At 45.9% G+C, this 13,998-nt stretch overlaps 1 protein-coding gene and 1 long non-coding RNA gene across 4 annotated transcripts in view; one reads left to right on the top strand and one right to left on the bottom strand.

The window, feature by feature from the left end:
* Positions 1–13,998, bottom strand: part of THSD4 (thrombospondin type 1 domain containing 4) — a 669,170-nt gene that overhangs the window by 567,411 nt on the left and 87,761 nt on the right. The gene's annotated exons all lie outside the window — the stretch shown is intronic.
* Positions 7,877–13,998, top strand: part of LOC129620993 (uncharacterized) — a 45,106-nt gene continuing 38,984 nt past the window's right edge. Inside the window, exons 1-4 of one of the 2 annotated variants that reach the window (XR_008698978.1) lie at positions 7,877–7,944; positions 8,176–8,244; positions 9,228–9,309; positions 9,635–9,731. This is a non-coding gene — a long non-coding RNA (uncharacterized LOC129620993). Of the gene's footprint in view, positions 7,945–8,175; positions 8,245–9,227; positions 9,310–9,634; positions 9,732–13,998 lie in introns of those variants that run through there. The other variant, XR_008698979.1, reaches the window with a different exon arrangement.

The following is a 13,998-nucleotide window of genomic DNA, read 5'->3' as shown; positions in this document are numbered from 1 at the left end:
TTAACTGGCCCTTTCACAGAGAGCTATCATGCCAAGCAGAGTGCTAAGCATGGGTACCCTTCTGTTTCTTCATGATGCAGACAGGCCTTGAGTACCAGATGTATACCAGTGTTGAGCTAGGACCTGAGAACAAGGAGAGAAGCACCCCAGGTTTCACAAATGGACTGGGCCTACCAGCAAACAGCTTTATGCAGCTAAGACAAGACTAGAGGAGTCTCCTGGGGAACCGGCTGCCTGGCTGAGTAGGTTAAGGGTTGAGAAGTCCTCCGAGGAGGAATCACGGTAAAATAGCTGTAATTATTCTGGTATCCACTTGGTGCCAGATAGCACACGTAATCTCTAGTCCTCCTTCCAGCCCTGGTTACAAACATTCTCGCCTTTCAGAGATGAAGTTTCCCACCCAAGGATCAGAGCCTGTGGCCTGCCTCGGTCATGTGGTTGCAGCAGAGGTTGGACTCGAGTCTCCTCAGCCCCCAGTATAGGCAGTTCCAGCACTGCCTGCTCTCTCTCCATCAAACTGCTCTTGAGCTTCTGGATCATTCCCCTGGAATGTCCTTCCTACCCTTGGGACACCGAGTAACACTATGTGAAAGTCACTCAGTCGTGTCCAACTCTTTGTAACCCCATGGACTGACTATACAGTCCATGGAATTCTCCAGGCCAGAATACTGGAGTGGGAAGCCGTTCCATTCTCTAGGGGATCTACCCAACCCAGGGATCGAACCCAGGTCTCCCGCATTGCAGGTGGATTCTTTACCAGCTGAGCCACAAGGGAAGCCCAAGAATACTGAAGTGGGTAGCCTATCCCTTCTCCAGCAGATCTTCCTGACCCAGGAATTGAATCGGGGTCTCCTGCATTGCAGGCAGATTCTTTACCACTGAGCCACCACAGAAGCCCTGAGCAACACTATGACTTTCCTTGAAAGGAGGGTTTTTCAGTGAACCTCAGGCTTCTATATGACATGCATAAATGCCTCCAGATTACCTCAGCTTTTTTTTTTAGATATTGGTTTTGATATTAGATATTGGTAATAGATATTAGATATTAGCATTGTTTACCCAAAACTCCAAGAGTTTGAAGACCTTTCACAGTTGTACTCCTCTGTCCCCAGGATACCCCTGAGAGGTGAGAAGGTACAGGGACTGTCTTCCCCTTTGTGTGGAACAAACCCAGTAGGGTTGAACTCCTTCACAGCACCTGGAGACATGGAGCCAAGACTACCTCAGAGCGCGTGGTGTGAGGACTCTTTGAGGAAACCCACCCAAGTGCCTAAGGCGAGTGCTCAGGGAGTGAGTGTAAGCCGCCGCTGCTGCACACTGTGGTCATTAAAAGCCCTCCAGGCCTCAGCTGCACGGTAGAGTCCTGGCACTCAGTTATCCTGAAATCATGGGGCTTGTTCAGCTGAGGCCTCCTTCCTTCAACTACAGCCTTCCTAGGTGGTGCAGTGGTAAGGAATCCACCCGCAATGGGCGGGAGACACGAGTCTGATCTTCCCTCCATAGGAAACTACCCTGGAGGAAGAAATAGCAACTCACTCCAGTATCCCTGGGAAATCCCATGGACCGAGCAGCCTGGCGGGCTACAGTCCATGGGGTCACAAAGAGTCGGACACAACTGAGTGGCTGAGCGCTGTCATCGTCACTCAACTACATTCCAGGGCACAGAGCGGTCTCTGGATGACCTTGAGAGTTTCAACTGGGTCCCTGAAGGTTCAGAGAGTGACTAAGGCAGGATGAGTGAGAGGGCTGAGCAGCTCAGCAAAGAACCATCTAATCAGAGGGTTAAGCCCAGAGCTGGATGTCAGCCTGCCAGTCTACGGGCACCGTGTTCAGAGAGCTGCGGTGAGAGGTCAGAGGTCATGGGGGTGGAGCCAGCAGGAGACGAGGTTAGAGCAAGGTCAGGACAGAAGGTTCTGTGACTGAAGGGCTGCAGTTCCCTAATCACCAGATGTGAACAGAAGACGGGGATGGCCACACGAGTGGCAAATGGGTCAACGCATCAGTCCTAAACTGGGGACCCAGGAGAGAAGGCTTTTCTCTTATTTGTAAATACAAAACACAGCAAACGGAAAACAGGCTTTTGTTCTTTCTTCTCCTCCCTGACATATCCTGATTTATTAATAAACTGATGATGGATTCACTGGGTGGTTATAAAAAAAAAGTGTCGAATCAGGTTGCAGTCTTGATATATAAAGTAATCCCTAGAGTGTGTGGGGCGGTTTGAATGGTGGCTTTCCCCAAAAGATATGTGCATGCCCTAACCCTGAGAACTTGTAAATGTGACCTTATTTGAAAAAGGGGTCAATGTAGATGTAATTAAGGATCTTGAGATGAGATCATCCTCTTCTGGGGGGTGGAAGGGGCCTTAAATCCAATAACAAGTGTCCTTAGAAGACAGAGGAGAAGGCCACGTGACCATAGAAGCAGAGACTGTGTTGAGCAGCCACAGGCCAGGAGCTGAAAGAAGTAAGGAGAATTCACCCCTAGCTACTAGAAGAAGCACAGCCCTGAAAATACCTTGATTTTGAATGTCTGGCCTCCAGAATTGTGAAGGAATAAGTTTCTGTTGCTTTAAGCCATTAAGTTTCTAGTTATTTATTACAATGGCCATAGGAAATTAACACGGTCTGCTGGTCCTTCCAGGACAAGGAAGAAAGCATACAGACATTTGTCGGGCTCTTTCTCTATGCCGAGCACTGTGCAGACAGCTCACAAACATGGGGACAGGTTGTATGGTATTGGCACCACTAACCCCAGGTCACACTTTACAGGGGCCCTGAGCCACTCTGGGAGATTGATTATTTTGTCTCTTTTACAGGAAGAAACTGAGGCTCAGAGAAGCTGTATGATTCGCCCATAGTCTCTGGCTAGTGAGGGGCACAGACAGGACTAAAACTGAGGTCTCCTGATCCCTACTCTGGGCTTCCCTGGTGGCTCAGTGGTAAAGAATCCATCTGTTGATGCAGAAGACTCAGGTTCAATCCCTGGGTTGGGAAGATACCTTGGAGGAGGGCATGGCAACACACCCCAGTATTCTTGCCTGGAAATTTCCACAAATAGAGGAGCCTGGCAGGCTACAGTCCATGGGGTCACAAAGAGTTAGACATGACTGAGCAACTGAGGCACACACACGACTCCTACTTAGCACTTTTTTTTTCATGCAGCATGTTGCCTTCCTGTCTGTGTTTTCAGTGGAAAACAGAAGAGTAAAATGAATAGAAATAAATCCACTTTGATTGTCCGAGTAGAAAGATAATAGGGATAATCAAACAGAGGAAGTATATTTCTGGCACATTTGGGGACTTCAGTTACCCATCACTTCCTGATTTATCATGAACACAGATAACTAAGGCATTGTCTATAATGTCTAGCTTAGACATGCTGCTAAAAATCCACTTCCTAGAACTAATCCCACCCTTAACTTAGTTTCCTATTGCCCAACTGGGCAGGGTCCCTGGGGAAAGAAAACATGAAACCACATTCCATCCTCTTCTATTCATAAGAATTCTCTAATTTATAAAGTTGAATTATGGTGAGTGACTTGAAATTCCATCTCAGTCCCCATGGTGAGAATCCGACCACAAGCTCCAGAATTGTATTTTTATAGTACACAGCCAGAAACAAAGGGGGAAACAGAGAAACAGAAAGGAAAGAAGGAGGGGAAATGCAGAGAAAGAAAGAAATATCAAAGAAAAAAATAAAGGGAGGAGAGCTTTGGATATCAGCCTCCTAGTTCCATCAGCCTCCCATCTGCCCTCTGCTCCTTCCCAGTCCTCCTGACGACCCTCCTCTCTCCCTCTTTTCTGATGATCAAGGAGTTTTCTGTGAGGCAGGATGGGAAAAATTCCAAGTGTTCTCAGACACACTATTCCTAAAATTAGGACTAACCCACAGGACCTTGGTTAGTCAGTGACAAACAACTAAACCAAAGAATAAATCATAATGAGAGATAAAAACAATAGAAGCTCAAAGCTCTGTCAACTGCTAGCCCATTGTCCCTTCCCCAAGATACACACGACATAGCAAGACTGAAGAAGAAAACATGAGGCGCTTCTCAAATGACCCCAAACCACTGATTTCTCTCACTCATTAAGAGTTTTAACAAATCAGTAAGAAAAAAACAAACAACCCAATGGAAGTAGGTTTAAAGGGCATGAATGGGCAGTTTATAGACATTTCGTAAGTTCATGTCTTAAAGCCCTAACCACAGTGTGATGGTATTTGGACATGGCACCTTTGGGAGTCAATTAGGTTTCGATGATGTCACATGATGGGACCTCTCCCCTCATGGGATTGTTGTTGTTCGTGTCCTCCTCTTTGCAACCCCATGGTCCTATACCAAGCTTGCAGCACACCAAGCTTCCCTGTCCTTCACCATCTCCCAGAGTTTGCTCAAACTCATGTCCATTGAGTCAGTGATGCCATCCAACAAACTCACTCTCTATCACCCCCTTCTCCTGTCCTCAGTCTTTCCCAGCATCAGGGTCTTTTCCAATGAGTCCGCTCTTCACATCAGGTGGCCAAAGGATTTAAGCTTCAGCTTCAGCATCAGTCCTTCCAATGAATGTTCAGTGTTGATTTCCTTTAGGATTAACTGGATTAGTACCCTTATCAGAAGAGGAAGAAAGACCAGCACTTTCTGTCTTTCTCTCTACCATCTAAGGATATAGTGAGAAGCCAGCTGTCTCCAAGCCAGGAAAAGAGTGCTCACTGGGGCATCAAATCTGCCAGTGCCTTGATTGTGGACTTTCCCCAGCCTCCAGAACCATGATAAATAAATTCCTGTTGTATAAGCCACCCTGTCAATGATATTTTGTTTTAGCAGCCCAAGCTGACTAGTATAGCAGAGAAATACAACATATATATGAAAACTGTATAATGTTCCATGTAATCAAATAAATGCAAACTAAAACAACAGAATTCCACTTACCCCCATTAGACTGGCAAAGATTATAAAGTTTGACAATATCAATACGGCAAGAATGTTCACTGTTGATGGGAGTCTAAACTGGGGCAGTTCTTAATAGGGAACTTTGCAGTACCTACCAAATTTTAAATGCACAAACCCTTGAGCCCAGCAGCTCTACTTTCAGTAGTTCATCCTTTAGATACACTCAAAATTAGTGCATAAAGTTGTATATAGAAAAACTTTTATTGCCATACTTTTCGTAAGAACAAAACCAAAAACTCTGGAAACAATCTGAATATCCATGAAAAGGAGCTTGGTTAAATCCTCTCAAATCTAATCCATTCAAGCAATGGAATACAACTCATCTGTTAGAATGAGGTAGATATATATATCTGTTAAATTGGACAACTCTCCGTAATATATTAATTAGTAAAAAAAAAAAAAAAATACCAAGAAATAGAACAGTATGTGGAAAATAAACCTATTTATAGATATCATCACTGTTGTTGTTGTTAGGTTGCTAAGTCATGTCTGACTCTTTTATGACCCCATGGTCTTTAGCCCACCAGGCTCCTCTGGACTATAGCCCACCAAACTCCTCTGACCATGGGATTCTCCAGGCAAGAATACTGGAGTGGGTTGCCATGCCCTCCTCCAGGAGATCTTCCCAACCCAGGGATTGAATCCACATCTCTTATTTCTCCTGCATTGTCAGGTGGGTTCTTTACCACTAGCACCACCTGGGAAGCCCATAATATTTATATTATACAACTACTTATACATCATTTACATTGTATGAGGTATTATAAGTAATCCAGAGATTATTTAAAGTTTCTGGGAAGAGGCACATAGGTTATACACAATACCATACCATCTTATATAAATAAGAGACTTGAGCATCCGCAGACTTTGGTATCCTTGGGGGTCCTGGAACCCACATTCCTCATATCCAAGGATTGACTATAATGTAGATCTGACAGTGTCATTGGGTAATGAAATAAAAGAATGAAGAATAACCGCAAACACGCTAGCAGTCACCAAGCAGGAGCACAAGAGAGCTCCACTTCGTCCCTCCACCGGAAGAACTTAAACCATTTGACACGAGTTTTATAATGTGTAAGAAGCAGATCCAGCTGTCAAATCAAATTGGTGCTCTCTCCATTCTACTGGAGGTTTTCAAGAATGGGGGAGGGTGGATGTAGAGGCAAGATAAGAGAATTGAAAGAGAAGATTTTTCAAAGTACACATACAATGCCATGCCTTTTTCCCAGAGGTTATGATATGTCTTGCCTGGGGTGAGGCTAGGATCCAAGGAGATGTACACTTTGGATAAAATCCTCCAGTCTTCTAATAGTCCCCTTCCTCATATAAAAAACAACTGCTTGGGACTTCCCTGGTGGTCCAGTGTTTAAGAATCTGCCTGCCAATGCAGGGGACACAGGTTCAGTCCCTGGTCTGGGAAGATTCTACATGCCGAGGAGCAACTAAGCCTGTGTGCCACAACTATGGAGCCCGCTCGCCCTTGGGGCCGTGCTCTGCAACAAAAGAAGCTACCACCATAACAATCTCGTGCACCACAACTAGAGAAAGCCCACGCACAGCAGCCAAGATCCAGGGCTGCTGCTGCTGCTGCTAAGTTGCTTCAGTCATGTCCGACTCTGTGCGACCCCATAGACGGCAGCCCACCAGGCTCCCCCGTCCCTGGGATTCTCAAGGCAAGAACACTGGAGTGGGTTGCCATTTCCTTCTCCAATGCATGAAAGTGAAGAGTGAAAGTGAAGTTGACTAGGTTTTCCTAATTGGAAGGTCTTTAAGCCCACTTCAGTTCTAAACTTATTATCCCCCATCCACACCCATGACCTCTTCTCTTCCTACACTGTGCATAACATTGGCTAGAATTCTCAAAATTCCCTTCAATCCACCCCATTTCTCACCTTTGCCATTTATTTTATTGCCAAGTTCTATCAACAGCTTCCCAGGTGTCACTAGCGGTAAAGAACCCACCTGCCAATGCAGGAAACATAAGAGAATGTGGGTTCAATCCCTGGGTCGGGAAGATTCCCCTGGAGAGGGGAATGGCAATCCACTCCAGTATTCATGCCTGGAGATTCCCATAGACAGAGGAGCCTTGTGGGCTACAGTCCACAGAGTCACAAAGAGTCAGACATGACTGAAGTGACTTAGCACATTAACTTGGGCTCTGAAACTCCTCTGCAAGTCTGGGGGTCCCGGCACAGGGGTACACTTGCTTTAAGGTGGGTCGTACAATTTTGATTGTTGTAAAAAATGTGTGCTACCACTGAGAATACATACTACCATAATAGTATCTGTCAAACTGAATAATTTGCCAAATGGGTCAAGCAACAGTGCAGAGCAAGGTATCACTGTGGGTAGGAGGAGAGAGATGGCCTCAAAATGGAATTTTGAGAGTGAGGTCTGGAAGTAAACCATTCTATTCAAATAGCAGCACCTAGAGCTGCTCCAGACACACTAAGTGATGAGCAAAGTGACTGCCACAGAGACACACTAGCACATCATCCCACTGTAATGACTACCGCATTTTAACTACTGTGTTTTTTCTGGTGCCTGTCGTCCAAACTCTGGCCTCTCCACACTCTACACAGCTCTCACAAAAGCTTCTAGAGGAATTTATACACAGCACATCTTACTGTGTCATGTGGGTGAGCCAAAATATTAAATGGCTCCCACAACTCCACAAGTGGGACTGAGGTCCTTATTATTGCACTCAATGTCCTCCCCTCGATGCTTCTCACCAAGCCTTCTAACTCTAGCTTCCATCAGAGCTTTGGGTACACAGGGCACACTGGACTCAATCTTCACAATTCCCAAGCACACGCTCTTCTGTGCCTTTGCTCCAATCATGCTTTGCCCAGACTATCTTCTCTCTGTCCGTCAAGGTCCCAGATAATCCAATCAGAATTCTGTTATTACAGGATTTTTCTAAATAGTCACTGTTGGGCATGAGCCAGGGAGCAGAAAAAATGGAAGGCACTCAGAGAAGGAGGAGAATCAAGGTAGTCACATCCCTATTTTAACTTGACCTGTGCAAAAGAAGGGGTGGTAGTAGGGGGATTAAAACCCCCCAAAGGTTTTGGTTTGGAGCTGGATGCTGTAATGAACAACACTTTGGGATCTGTTGTACGGAAGTTACCGTTAGGGAGGGATGTTTGTGTAAATGGATACTGATGGTAGGATGTATGCATAGGGCAGCCTGGCAGTCATTACCTTTTCTCTGGGTCCTTTAGGAAATCCCCCTCCACGCTGAATGAAGTATAATAGGAATGTATTCAGGGACCCTGACGGCTGAAGCCAAGGTAAGCAGTGTGAGCCAACTGAACAATCCCTGGAATCTGAAATCTCCAGTAAAGTGGCCAAAAGACCACAGACAGCTTTGGGTCCTTCATCCTGATCCCATCGCTTATGCTCCAAGACCATTCCTGTTGCTCTCTGGAGTGCCTCAGTGCCTATCTGCTTCCTAGGCTGGTTGCAGTGAGTTCCCCAATGCTTATGTTAGTTTCTGTGGCTTGCAGGTAAGAATCCTCAATGATATCTGTGTGTGTTTAGTTGCTCAGTCATGTCCGATTCTTTGCGACCTCATGGACTGTAGCCTGCCAGGCTCCTCTGTCCATGGGGTTTCTCCAGGCAAGAATATTGGAGTGGGTTGCCGTGCCCTCCTCAAGGGGATCTTCCCAACTCAGGGATCAAAACCAGGTCTCCTTCGTTGCAGGTGGATTCTTTACCATCTGAGCCACCAGGGAAGCCCAAATGATATCTAAATGATTGAAAATAAGATCATATGTGGCAACCAAGATAAGATGAAAAAAGTTGGGTCTGCCTTTGGCATACGACTTGGAGAGAAAGCAATGACTGGGATGACCAAAGGTGGTTCCGACTTGGCAGAAGCCTCAGGATTAAAGGAGTCCAGGGCTGGAGGCTTCATATGGAGACAACAGTTGATCACGGTCAGTGTAACCAGAGAACCAAGGCCGCCATGGAATAGGAGGCACTAAGTGAATAGGAGGTTCACAGGGACAGATAGCAAGTGAGCTTAGAAAAGAGTTGGAGAAGCAACAATCTGAATGGGGTGGCTGTGTTTTATTTCATCATCATCTTTTTAAGGTGGATGAACGTATATGACTAAAATAGGATGGTCAAATAAACTGGGGCTTCACGACTCAATGAAATATCATCATCATGAATAATACAGAGCCATGCGAAAAGAGTCCTGTAATATAATACTAAGTGGAAAATGCCAAATACAAACCTGTAACTATACTGTGATTATAAAAATGTAAAGATTCTGTAGGCATATGAACAAAGCCTGGAAGGGGACATGGAAAAATGAAAACATACGATCTGTTACTCAAGCTGGACCCAGGGTAAGTTTTCTTGTAATTTAAAAAAGTTCAGTCATGGTTATAATATTCCTTGCTCAATAAATAAAAATAAATAGATTAAATGCAGAGAGATTCAGAACAGACCGCTGGGGGATGGGGAGAGGTATGGAATAAACCAAGTGTTGGTGGAAGTCCTCCTCACAGAAAGCCCTGGGAATTTCTCGTTGCCATCAGCAGATCCATAAGCAGGAACAGTTCTGAATGTTTTCAATGTATTTGGTTTTGGTACTAATGTGAAATCATGTAAGATTTCACTGGTTTCTAATTTTCTTTCTACAAAATTAAACCCACCATCTGTTCTTCATAGAAAGGGAGTCCCATGCAAAGTCTGACATTCTAAAGTCTTGTTCTAGAAGAGACTGGAAAATAAGCCTTTGGTTTTAGCCACATAACCAAATCAACACCCTAAAGCAAACGCGACAAAAACACACCTTGGAGTTTCATCCCAGCGAGCAAAGCCTTGGGACTCTGATAGCACACAGAAGCAGGCACGTCAAGCTGGCGCCCCAGCTAGGATGTCTGTTACCCGCGCAGGACTACTGGGAGGTGGTGCACCTTGATGAAGAAGCTCCAAACTCAAACCAGATGTAAATAAAAGACCTCCATGATGGTTTTCTCAGAGACGCAAATTCAGCCTGATATTTTAACCAGCTATCTTGACTCTGCTACAACACAGACGGCAAAAGCCCCTACTCTTACCTTTCAGCATAATGTCAAGGCCAGCAGCTGCAAAATGTAAGAATCTCACAAAAATGGGAGACTGGAGTAAAACACACTCAACCTTGATCATCACGTCAAAAGTTTATACATAAGAGAGCTCTACAAATGCATTTTAAAAGGATGCATTTGCACAAAACCATAATAAAGGGGGAGGAGTGTGTGGAAGCCAAGGGAGAGAGAGAGGGAGATGTGTGGAAAGAGGAATACCAAGCCTCAGCTAAAGCATGAACCATACAGAGGAAAACTCATTGACAGGGAGCCACCCGAAAGCTAAGTAAGTATGAGTTTTGTTGCCCTGCAAATTCAAGTCTATCTGCCAGGCCCTTGGGCCCTCTCTTAACAACTGTGTTCACTGAGTTGACGAATCCTGACAGTAAATGATCTTAAATTCATCAAACTCCATCATATCCATCCACAAATATGGTACTTGAGTATCTGTTGTTGTTCAGTCGCCCCATCATGTCTGACACTTTGTGACCCCATGGACTGCAGCACACCAGGCCTCCCTGTCCCTCACCATCTCCTGGAGTTTGCCCAAGTTCATGTTCATTGCCTCAGTGATGCCATCCAGCCATCTCATCCTCTGTTGCCCTCTTCTCCTTCTGCCCTCAATCTTTCCCAGCATCAGGGACTATGTCTGCAACACATGACCAAAATACTGGAGCTTCAGCTTCACCATCAGTCCTTCCAGTGAATATTCCGGGTTGATCTCCCTTAAGATTGACTGGTTTGATCTTCCTGCTGTCTAAGGGACTTTCAGGAGTCTTCTCCAACACCACAGTCTGACCCAAACACTAGAGAACAACACAGATATACCCTTGTCCTCCTAGTCCTAGTCCTGTGTTGCTTCTCCATGTGTGACCCACCTGGTACCCACAACATCATCAACCTCACATCTGCTGGAGACATGCAGATCCCTGGATCTCACACCAAACCTAGTGAATAAGAATCTCCTGGGTGAGGCCCAAGAATATGCATTTTAAACAAGTTTCCCCAGTGATTTGAATGCATCCTCTGGTTTGAGAATCACTGGTCCCTGGATGCCTCTAGAGCAGCGGTCCCCAACATTTTTGGCACCAGGAACCAATTTTGTGGAAGATAATTTTTCCATGGACCTGGGTGGGGGGAATAGTTTGGGGATGATTCAAACACATTATATTTATTGTGCACTTATTTCTAATCTAATGCTGATCTGACCCAGCCCAGAAGTTGGGGACCTCTGTGATGGAAAGCATCCAACTGACTTGCCCTCTGGGCTTTGGGCCTCTACTACACACCGCTAATTCCTAACCCCCAAATGCTCTAGCCACACTATTTTATTGCCCTCAAATTCCCTGCTTTTCGTCCCACCCTTTTCACTTCTGTCATTCAATTTGATGACAACCTAGAGTTTATCAAACGAGACAGGAAAGCATCCACAGAAGGATACCTGCCTTACATGGGATCCACGCTAAGCAGCCTCCGTTTGAAATGTACTTTTAAGAAAGGAAGTACAGCAGCAATCGGAACTGTAGGAAGATGAAAGAAAATGGAAGGGAAGACTCGTGGGAAACCCTGGACTGGCCCCTGTGTTCTGGTCCCAAGTCCGCTGTAACTCACTTTCTGATTTGGGGCACGTTGGTCTGTGGCTCTGGACCTCAGTTTCCATATCAGTAAAATGAGCCGGTTGGGTTTGATGAGGGCTGGGGTCCTTTCCAGTGCTAACAGGCTCTGATTTTTCCTGGAAGAGAGCTGACATTCCTTGCCACGTATGGATTCGCTTCAAGTACCACAACAGAGAGGCAATCCCACAGGTTGTGCCCAGGGGTCCCCACTGCCAGCCAAGGGCAGGCTTTCAGCACAGAAGATCTTCCCTAAATGTGGTGCAAAGGAGGCCCGGATGCCTTCCCATAGTATTCAAAGGCAGCCCGGCCAAAAGGATGGAATGAGGTGAATATTTGAATGTGATCTGCATAATCGGAAACACTCCTCCTTCTGAAATGGACCTGACTTTTTCATCACCAGCCACATGGAAATCATCCTTGGTTGTAACTAGAAAATAACACGGAGCATGTGCCTGGGTCCCCAGGCCGCCCTGTGTGGCTGCACAGTTACTCGGAAAACACAAGCAGATGTCTTCTCTGTGCGCAGGGCCTGGGTGTGTTCTTTTGTTCAGTGGCTGGTCCATTTGGCCTCATGCTCTCAACAGCAATCCACTACCTGCAAGCCAAGCCAACCGGGACAAGTCAAAATAGTGAGTAATTCACACAATAAAGAGTGCTGGCTTCTGGACCGGAGGTTGACTCGGAACCTTCCAGTAGAGACTTCTGCCTGGTGATTTGGCCATTTGCATCTGAGTCAATAGCCAGCACTCGCCGGGAAGCAGCTGGGATCAGCAGGCTCCTAGAAGGAAGGCAATTTGAAAGCATCCCCTGGAAATTGGCAGCATCCCATGCAGAGCAGAGCACACAGGAGACACTCAGTAAACACTCTGTGAAGGAGGCTGCAGATGGGTTGAGATGGGGCCCTACCTGGATTCCCAACTTCAAGTCCTTCCCTTGCCCACTCACTCCTCCTCATGCCATCAAAGCTATTTTCTCCAGATCTAGCCCTACTAGATTACTCTCTTGCTTACCAATGTCTCTGGAGTCCTCACTCTCCAGAAGATGAGATCCAAACTTACTTTGTGCCATGGCATTTGAAGCTTTTCATAAACCTCATAAATCAGCCTCACCCTTCCGTTCCAGCTTCAACTCCTCTGCTGCCCTCTCCCCCAGTCCCCCACTGCACTCATGGCATAGATGAAGTTGAGAAGGACACATGCTTCTCCCCTTCTGCCTTCACCCTGCTAAGCTCATAGCTCAAATGCCTCTCCCTTCTCCCTTCCTCCTCTGCCTGGGAACTCCTACTCAGCTCCAAAGACCTCTCTCTTCCAGGTCTAATGGTCTCTCTCCCATGCTGCAGGGTCATTACCCATATCCCTCTCCATAGCACTTACCACCTAGCACTATAATTATCTGTGTACATAACTATAATTATCTGTCTCCCCAACAACACCATGAGCCCAAAAGACAGGGATTATGCCTATTTATCTTTGTCTTCCATTTACTCTCTCTAACAGCACCTCTTACAGTGTCTGTTACCTGGCAAGGCCCTTGGAGAATGTTTGATGGAAGGATGAATGAGCACAGGGATGAATGAATGACGAATGTACCAACTGCCTGGCTTCCTGCTTTGTGAAATTTCAAACACCTCCTCTCCCCAGAACAGCATGCCCGCTCTCCTATCTCTTCAAAGTAATGCACTCAGTACTTGATTCCCTGATTATCTCCTGCCTTTTGAAACTGTCTCTCTCCTTGACTCCAGGACACCATGCTGTCCTAGATTTCCTCCTAAACTTACAGCTCTCTTCTCTTCTGTTATCTAGGTCTTCTTTTATCTGCTGGCTTCTCCTCTTTTATTTGCCCTTCAAATGTTAGGGCTCCACTCTTGGCTTTCCAATCTTATCCAACTCTTACAGGGAAATACTGTAGCATCAGCAATGATCTTTCATGATGATACTTCCCTTATTAATGAGTAGCCCCAAACTCTCTCCCAAGCACCAGATTTATATTCTAAATCACCAACTCTACTTACCCATACATGGGCTTCTCACACTCAATATGTCATCTAACCAGGACCTGAATACCTGTTCCACCTTCTGATTCATCCAGCTGGTCATAAAATATGACAGCTTGACCTCAAAAATGTCTCTGGACTCCATCCCATTTTGCCCACCCCAGGGCCCATGACTGGGGCAAGGTTTCACTTTCATTTGCTCCTACCTGGTCTCTATCCATTCAACCTCCCTCCCTTCCACTTCCAGAATTACAGTCCTAAAAATCACACATCCAAGTCCCATGTTTATTGACTTCCTGGAGCTCCCCTCTGCCTCCAGAACTAGTCCCCCAGCCTGGCTCATAAGTCCCCCTC

Source organism: Bubalus kerabau, chromosome 10 (assembly GCF_029407905.1).
Source record: "Bubalus kerabau isolate K-KA32 ecotype Philippines breed swamp buffalo chromosome 10, PCC_UOA_SB_1v2, whole genome shotgun sequence".
NCBI classification, from domain to species: domain Eukaryota; kingdom Metazoa; phylum Chordata; class Mammalia; order Artiodactyla; family Bovidae; genus Bubalus; species Bubalus kerabau.
This window is presented reverse-complemented; position numbering and strand designations above follow the sequence as displayed.